We start from the raw sequence: 8,041 nt of genomic DNA, 5'->3' as shown, positions 1-8,041 counted from the left end.
TTATTATATGCGTGGGATGTACAAAAAAAATAATAATAATATTTAATTCTGTTATATTCACATCATCATATCTCGAATCATGCAAAAAAGTAATATATTTTGAAGTTTATCGAGTTTTGACAGCTTAATGTGCACCTGTCTTATTTTCTTTTGTTTTTATTTTTGTTACCTATGTTTTATTTTTTAAAATATGAATTTTTAGTTGATTTGTCTTTTTCCGCTTACTGGCGCTTTATTTGAGTCGACAGCAAAGGGAAAAAGGCGCATGGGCTAAAAGATACAACATCATAATGCAAGATTCATTTAAGTATTGTACATAGTGGGGGATTTCAGAAACTGCACAAAATATGTTGTGGTAATGGTGGTGAGTATGGAATAATTGAAAAATTTAAATTAATTAATTAAGGGCTAAGGAGCTCTAAACACACATTCCAATAAATTTTGTGTAAGGGACTGATAGTGCCATATACGAAATAATTGAATTACAGTAAGCTCGCATTAACAAAAACATTGCCTTACATAAACACCGGCTTACTTGTACTCTTCTTTCCACTGACTATACTCTGGAGCTTGAACACGGTAAAAAACCTTCATCATTGCTTTCTTTCCTAATTTTCAATCATTTTTATTAAACGTGGTAATTCCATCAATGATTTCAAGTGAGTCCTGCCAGTTTTTTCTGTACCTAGTTTGTTAATAAGTTTAGTGAATATTGTGCGCTACTGATTTGGCAAGATCGAAAGGTTCCAAAGTTCTTGTCTCTAAAGGATAAAGTCGATATGACTAAGAAATTAAAATCAGGGTCAAGCGTAACTAGCTTAGGAATACACTATAACGTTGTTAAGCCAAAAATGTGTGCTATATAAACAATAAAAAAGAGAACATTTTAGAATGCTTGAACAATACATTTTTTGGCGGAAGATTTTAAAATCCTCTCAACTTCCTAAAATAGAAAAAACGCTGTACCGTTGATTCCTCAAACAGCGACAACAAAATTACCCAGTCAATGGATTGATGGTTAAAGAAAAAGGTAATTTATTTCATTCAAAAATTAATGAAACTCAAAATCATTTTATAGTGAGTGACGAATCAAGATTATTTTAGAAGTTGCTACTAGAAAAAACATAAATATCATCGAAGAAAAATATGCTCCTAAATGAGAAACAACCCTTCACTTTTCAAGCTTGTACAAACGCAATAGTTGTACATAAAATTAAAGTTTTAGTGATTGGAAAGGCAACAAATTTTCGCTCTTTTATAAACTTTAAATCTCTTGTAAACTAAACTTGCTCCAAATCGTCGTGGATGACAAGTACCATTTCTAAAATTGGTTGCACCATTCGTTCGCAGGACAGATAAGAAACAGATTCTAGTAAAAATATATCAAACTCTTCCCTTAGGTCAGAAACTTTTTAAAAGGGCAAGGATTGCCAAACAAAGCTATCATCTTGATAGATAGCGCTCCATCTCATCCCCCAAAAAATGAATAACAATGAGGCGATGAGTTGATAGCTGTCATGTTCATGTCATCAAACGTCGCGCTCAACTTTTCTACAGAAACAGGCTTTTGGCATCAATTGTAACCACATCAGGGACTGAAGCTAATGGAGCCTTAATAAATTGACGCTAACGGACGCTATTGGCTATTTAGCTTAGCTACATCTTGAAAAGGAAACAATAGCAAAGTGCTGAACGAACATTTTAAGCTCTATAGGAGATGAAGAAGACTGTGAAGAGGATATTCCACAGCTTTAGGAATAGTTTTCCACCAATTGCTGTGTGCTTGCAGTTTAGTTCTCCTTTGATGATATCCATTAATGTAAGTACTGAATATTTTACAAACGCAATCGGTGATGAAAGTAAAAGCGAAGACAACTTACCAAAATAGAGTTTAGTAAAGCAATCCACATTTTCTATAAGGCTTCGAAATCAGCGGAAGATGAAAACTTAAATCCAACAGATATGAGACTACTACAAAAAACATAACCAATTTTTTATATTAATTTTAGCGAGCCTACATTTCTTTTCTTTATAAAACATATGTACATATATGAGTATCGTATGTAAAAACCGAAAAACAAAATACATACTGAGTATATTTTATTTAAAGATTTAAACTTAAATAAGACCCTGCGGTGGAATAGGCTAAGGTGATAGGTTAGGTTAGGTTAGGTTAGGTTAACGTGGCTGCGGATTTAGAATCCACACACTTAGGCCAAGAGAAAGGCCCATTGTGATACCACATGAATCTAGAGAATTACTTCTAACTAGTCGAACCATTTTCAGCTTTTTATAAAGCGAAGAAGATATTTAATATCCTTTTTAGCTAGGTCACTGGGATTATCTAAAGAGTAGTCCCCCAGATGAAGTTTGCGTCTGAGTGAAAGAGCAGGGCAAGTTCATAAGAGATGAGAGATTGTTTCCTCTTCTTCTTCGTCCATGCAGCTCCTACAGAAGTCATTTGAGGCTACGCCAAGTCGTATTGCGTGTCTGCCTATAAGACAGTAAGGACACCTATTAGGGAGCTAATATGAAGTCTGCTTTGAGATAACAAGTCTTTAGAGCGCTTTAGGTCCAGTGAAGGCCATATGAGTTTTGTGGCTGCGCATGTTGGTAAGCTGTGCCACCTAGAATTTGCTATCGCAAAAGCTGTTTCTTTTAGCATAAGTTTACATGTAGCTATCGGTATACCTATCTTCTCCCTTTCTGTGAAATAGGTATAACGGTTCCATTTTTAGCGAGTTTATCGGATCGACAATTACCTGTGATGTCTCTGTGGCCCGGCACCCAACAGAGGTGAATGTTAAATTGTTGCGCCATCTCCATAAGAGACGATCGAGTACAAACCACTATCAACTCCCTCATTTGTCTTGGATCCATCTGTATAAAAATGAATACTTTTGTTATCCAGGAGTTTTTTGTCTTCCCATTCATCTCTGGATGGAATGGATACCTGGAAGTTTTTTCCAAATAGGGGTTTAGGTATAGTGTAGTCTATGTACTTTGGTATAGAACCAAATAGGTTCAAAATGATGGAGTGCCCCACATTGTTGTTGGTCCATTGAGATGAGGCGTCGAGTCTTATCGCTGTACTCGCTGCCACTTGTTTACTAAAGATGTCGGGGGGTGTCAGATGGAGGAGAGTGTCTAACGCTGCTGAGGGTGTGGTTCTCAATGCCCCGCTTATGCAGAGACATGCAGTGCGCTGAACTCTGATGAGTATGTCGCAGTATGTGACTTTCTCAGTGCAGTCCACCATACTGCAACCACGTACATAAGTATTTGTCGGATGACCGATGTGTATAGCCAGTAGGTTATGCGAGGTTGAAAACCCCATTTGCTTCCTATAGCTTTCTTGCAAAGGAAAAGAGCTACTGTAGCTTTTTTAACTATCTCGTGTATATTGGATTTCCAACTTAATTTTTTGTCCAATAGCAGACCAAGGTATTTGGCTTCATTGGTAAAAATTAGTGGTATACCTTTTATTGAAAGAGGCACAATTACTGGGATCTTGTATTTCCTCGTGAAAAGGACGAGGTCTGTTTTTTGAGGATTAATACTAAGTCCGCAGTATCAGCCCATCTAGTGAGCATATTGAGTGCATTTTGGAGGAGGTCTCTCAGTGTATTAGGATGTTCCCCTGTGACAGCGATAGCAACATCATCGGCATACGCAACCACTCTGTAGCCATCCCTCTCAATGGATATTAGTAGTTGGTTAACCACTATGTTCCACAGGAGAGGGGACAGAACACCACCTTGCGGAGTGCCTCTACTGACAGAACTTTTTGTGCAAAAATCTCCCAAACTAGAGTTGATGATCCTGCTTTTTAGCATTAGATTAATCAACTCACAGATTGGGTATTCGACGTTTAAGGTCGTCATAGCACAAGTGATAGCTGATGTGTCAACGTTGTTGAAAGCGCCCTCAATATCCAAGAAGGCCACCATAGTGTATTCCTTTTTCTCTAGGGAGTATTCGATAGTTCTTACTCATGAAGGATTTGTCAATCCCTAGCAAGAGGCAGTACCCGTAAAAAAAGTTGGGTGGCACAGGCAGGGACTGGACCCAAGGCCCCTTGACAATCCAACGGAATTTTTTTTATTCATTTGTATTAATTCATTCTTAAACATATCTTAAAGCTATACAAGAATTCATAAAACCATACGGACACTCGAAGTTAAACTATAACACTTAATATTAATGCCTTTCGGCCTTAAGATCTATTTCACTTTAATTAAATTTTTTCTATTTTTGTATTTATTAGAAAATTTTCATTTCATTTTCATTTTTTTTTAATTTTTTTTTTATTTTTTTTTGTGCCACCATGCCTATTCTACTTAGAACTAAACCCTAAAACTATGAAACAAGTATGTAAGCCGGCCAAGGCTTAAAACCCCATCCTGATTACACACTATCAAGTGCCGATTGAAACCACCAAAACTAGTTCTCCTGCTTCACAATATCAGTTTGGTACCGTTCGAAAACAGCCCTACTCAACTGAAGGAGCTCTGCTCCGCCTTGTGCTATGACGTCTGGATTTGCCTATCCACGGATCGTCGTCGGACGTGGTAGATTAGCGAAACTGCCAATCTATCCTGTATCAGACCGCATCTATCTAAAACGAGGAATGGCTCTGGTGGAATGAAGCCGCTCAAGCGTGCACTTTCCAAATATTCGTCGTTCGGATAGAACGCCCCGAAAATTAAATTGTTGGTCGAAAAAATAGCTCTTGCAATGTGACCTCGAACGAGTTTTATCACGAAGTTGTCAATTTTGTTGTTTCGAGCCCCGTTGTTTAATACCTCGTTGGAATAGTACAGTCCAACGCACTAACGTATATTAAATACCGTTGGTATAACTATATTATTGCTGTACATTTTTTTTCGCAAGTAAATTAAATACTCGTTTAAAATATTAAATTCTTTTTAATTCTTCAAATACAAAGTGAAAACGAAACCGCTTTAGAACCATTTATGGCACTGTTAAAATTTATGAAAATATTCTAAAATATTACACAAGAAAGTTAAAATTTAATTTAATGTCAAAATATGTATATCTTAATTCCATCGTTAGCGCCATGTTCATTAAAAAATAACACTAATTATTAAAATTTATCCGTAATACATGAGATCCTGAATACCTTAAGTGCATTTAATTATTTAAAATGACGACTTTAGGCAGGACCGGAAAAAAGAATTATCTAAAGTTTTAGGCTAACGAACGGAACCTTCGAGCTTTTTTCACCGAAAAGTCGTTGATTATTTCGTTGAAATCCAGTTCTCGGAGTAAATCGCTTTCAATGCTCAGGAAAAAAGGTTCGATAGACGGTTTTGTCCCATCGTGGCTCGAAGCCTATTTTTATAATCTTCATTTTTGAAAATGAGCGCTCTCCAATGCAATTTGTTACCATCAAAACCAAATACATTCCCAATGCAATTTCGAGGTTTAGGAATGCAGCTCAGAAATCTTGGTAGTAAAATAGTCCCGGCGATTGCTCTGTTCCATAGTCCTTTTCCTTTTTATAAGACGCAATCAAAGACACAAATTGAACCAACTCATTACCAATACTAGGCTCTAAATCATCCGGATACACTTTCACCAATGCCTCTGCTGCAGCGTGCAAATTTTCAGCATCCAACTTCTCGATGTGATTCAGGAATCCACATGCTTCATATAGGCATGCAATCTTTCAGTAAGAGAAACGGATAGCTGGTCAATCACTGGGATGAAGACGGATACTTTGCATTTTTCCTTCGGTGACAGATTTGCGTCTTGTGCTTTCCCGTAATTGAGCGGATTCAACCTCACATTTCTAGTTCTGGTGCGGGTGCGTGATTATTCATCAGTATAACCTATTTTTTTGGCTGGATCGTTGTATTCATCAAAATCATTTCGTTTGGATTCCACGAATGATTTTAAGATTCTAGTACACGCATTGCCGCTTCAAGAATCATTTTTGGGTCTTGCGACATCTTGTTTGTAGCGTTGAATCGTTCCAAGATATAGTTCGAAAATGTTGCAAACAAACCGGTTTCGAAACCACTTATCTCCTGTAGAAGGTGCGTTGCTTCATTCCTCACGATGTATTTTTGCTCTTTATTGGAAGATATGCTAGTTAGAGCTTCTTCGATTTCCGAATAACGAGTGTCGCTGAGCTTTTCCAAGACTAAAAACTGGCCGCGTTTCTTCTCCGATAATTTCTCAATCAGAATTCGGTGCCGCTCTGTACTGGCTGTGAAAAACGTGTACAAGTCTGCACGAAATAGAAAAATTGAACAGCCGATGGACAAATTACCAATTAGTCAATAATAATTAATTTTTCCAAGAATTGAAGAACACCGATTTTTCATATACAGCAATTTGAGCATTTGAGATTTTGATATTTCAATGATTGAAGTGAACAAATATATATCAATGATTTCTGTTATTTAAGATCAATATAATTAAATAATCATGTACACATGTATGTACAAAGTACTGCAGGCGGTAAAGGTAAAAGAGCAAAAAAAGAAAGATATCAAAGGAAAAGATGTTTACTACTGTTTATTAGTTGGAATCTGAATTTCCCAAGCTTCTATTGTTTGTGGAGGCCCCGGGGCTTTCGCTGCGGTTGCCCTCCCCTAAATCCGGCTCTGACTTTAGGTATAAACGGTTTCATGGACTATCAGTAACATTTTTAGTTTTTTAGTCAACTAAAAAATTTTCTTTGGCGCTTACTATAATTTGGCTGAAAGGGTTTGATATAGCAGAAAATATTATTAGGAATCAACACGTTTTTACCAATTTCGACCACAAAAGAGTTCAACACATATTTTTCTCCAGAACTACCTGCAATAAGTTCCAAACAAAAATCTTCCTAACTTGGTTTAACAAAAAACTAAGAATAAATCCATTTTAACATTCAGAAAAACATACAAAACAATTACATACCTATGTACACACACATACATACATATATAATTTAAAAAATTCAATAAATATTTCCAAGAGATTTTTTAAAAATATCGAAATTGATTTTGTTGAGTGGATACAAATGGAAAGAGCTAGCGAAATTATATTGAGTAAATCTTCAGAAGTTATGTGCATCTTAAAAAAGTATTGTATACAGAAGAAAACACATACAAATGCTTTGTCTATGTTGGCATAGCAATTACACTTCATCTTCAAAAATTCTCAGCATGAGTTTTTTCAGTTTTAATTTTTATTTATTTATTTGTTTGTTTGTTTTGTTTAATGTTTCCTTTCAATTGATAATATGTTTATTTTATATTGGCTAGCAGCCAATCAATAAAAAAATAATATATCTTCTCATATATTTAAATTCAACGTCAGAATTTTCCATACAAGAAAATGGAAAATTATTTAGAATTGTATGTAAAAAGTTCAAAATAGCGTTGCATATAAATATAAAATCATATAAAGTGTTTTAAAGTATCTCCATGCGGATGGGGGTCGATAAAATTAAACATGTAGATATTTTTTTAAACAAAATCCAAAATAAGTTTTTTTAAAGGAGTACTAAAAAAATTTAACTAGATTAGGTTTTAAAAATATAGAAAATCTGAGTCGTGATTTTAATCAAGGCAATATAAAGTAGATATTGGGCTTAGAAGATATATATTTAATTCCATTTGATGTAACTTCTGATATTGAAATGATTTTGATTGATTTTTTTAGTTAGTTTGATTTGATACAAATTAGCTCTAATAATAATTAAATAAATTTCTCGATCTTATCTTTGTTGATAAGGAATTTAATTTTTATGTTGAAAACTCTGATATCCCAATTATTCAAAACTCAGGCCATCATATTGCCCTTGAAGGAACCAGGATGTTTGTATAGCTACGAGTACATATATGAAAAATCATAATTACAAAAATATTTTTGAAACAAATTTAAAAAAGCGAACTTTGATGAATGACTATCTTTCTCGTTTTTCTTGGGAAAACAAATATATGTCAAAAGTAAATTTAAGTAACGCAAATAAATCTTTCGTATCCATTGTTAATGAAGCAGTATGTAGATTTGTTGGACTTAA

This window comes from Eupeodes corollae, chromosome 1 (assembly GCF_945859685.1).
Source record: "Eupeodes corollae chromosome 1, idEupCoro1.1, whole genome shotgun sequence".
NCBI classification, from domain to species: Eukaryota; Metazoa; Arthropoda; class Insecta; order Diptera; family Syrphidae; genus Eupeodes; species Eupeodes corollae.
The sequence above is the reverse complement of the archived record's forward strand: the minus strand, read 5'-3'. Positions refer to the sequence as shown.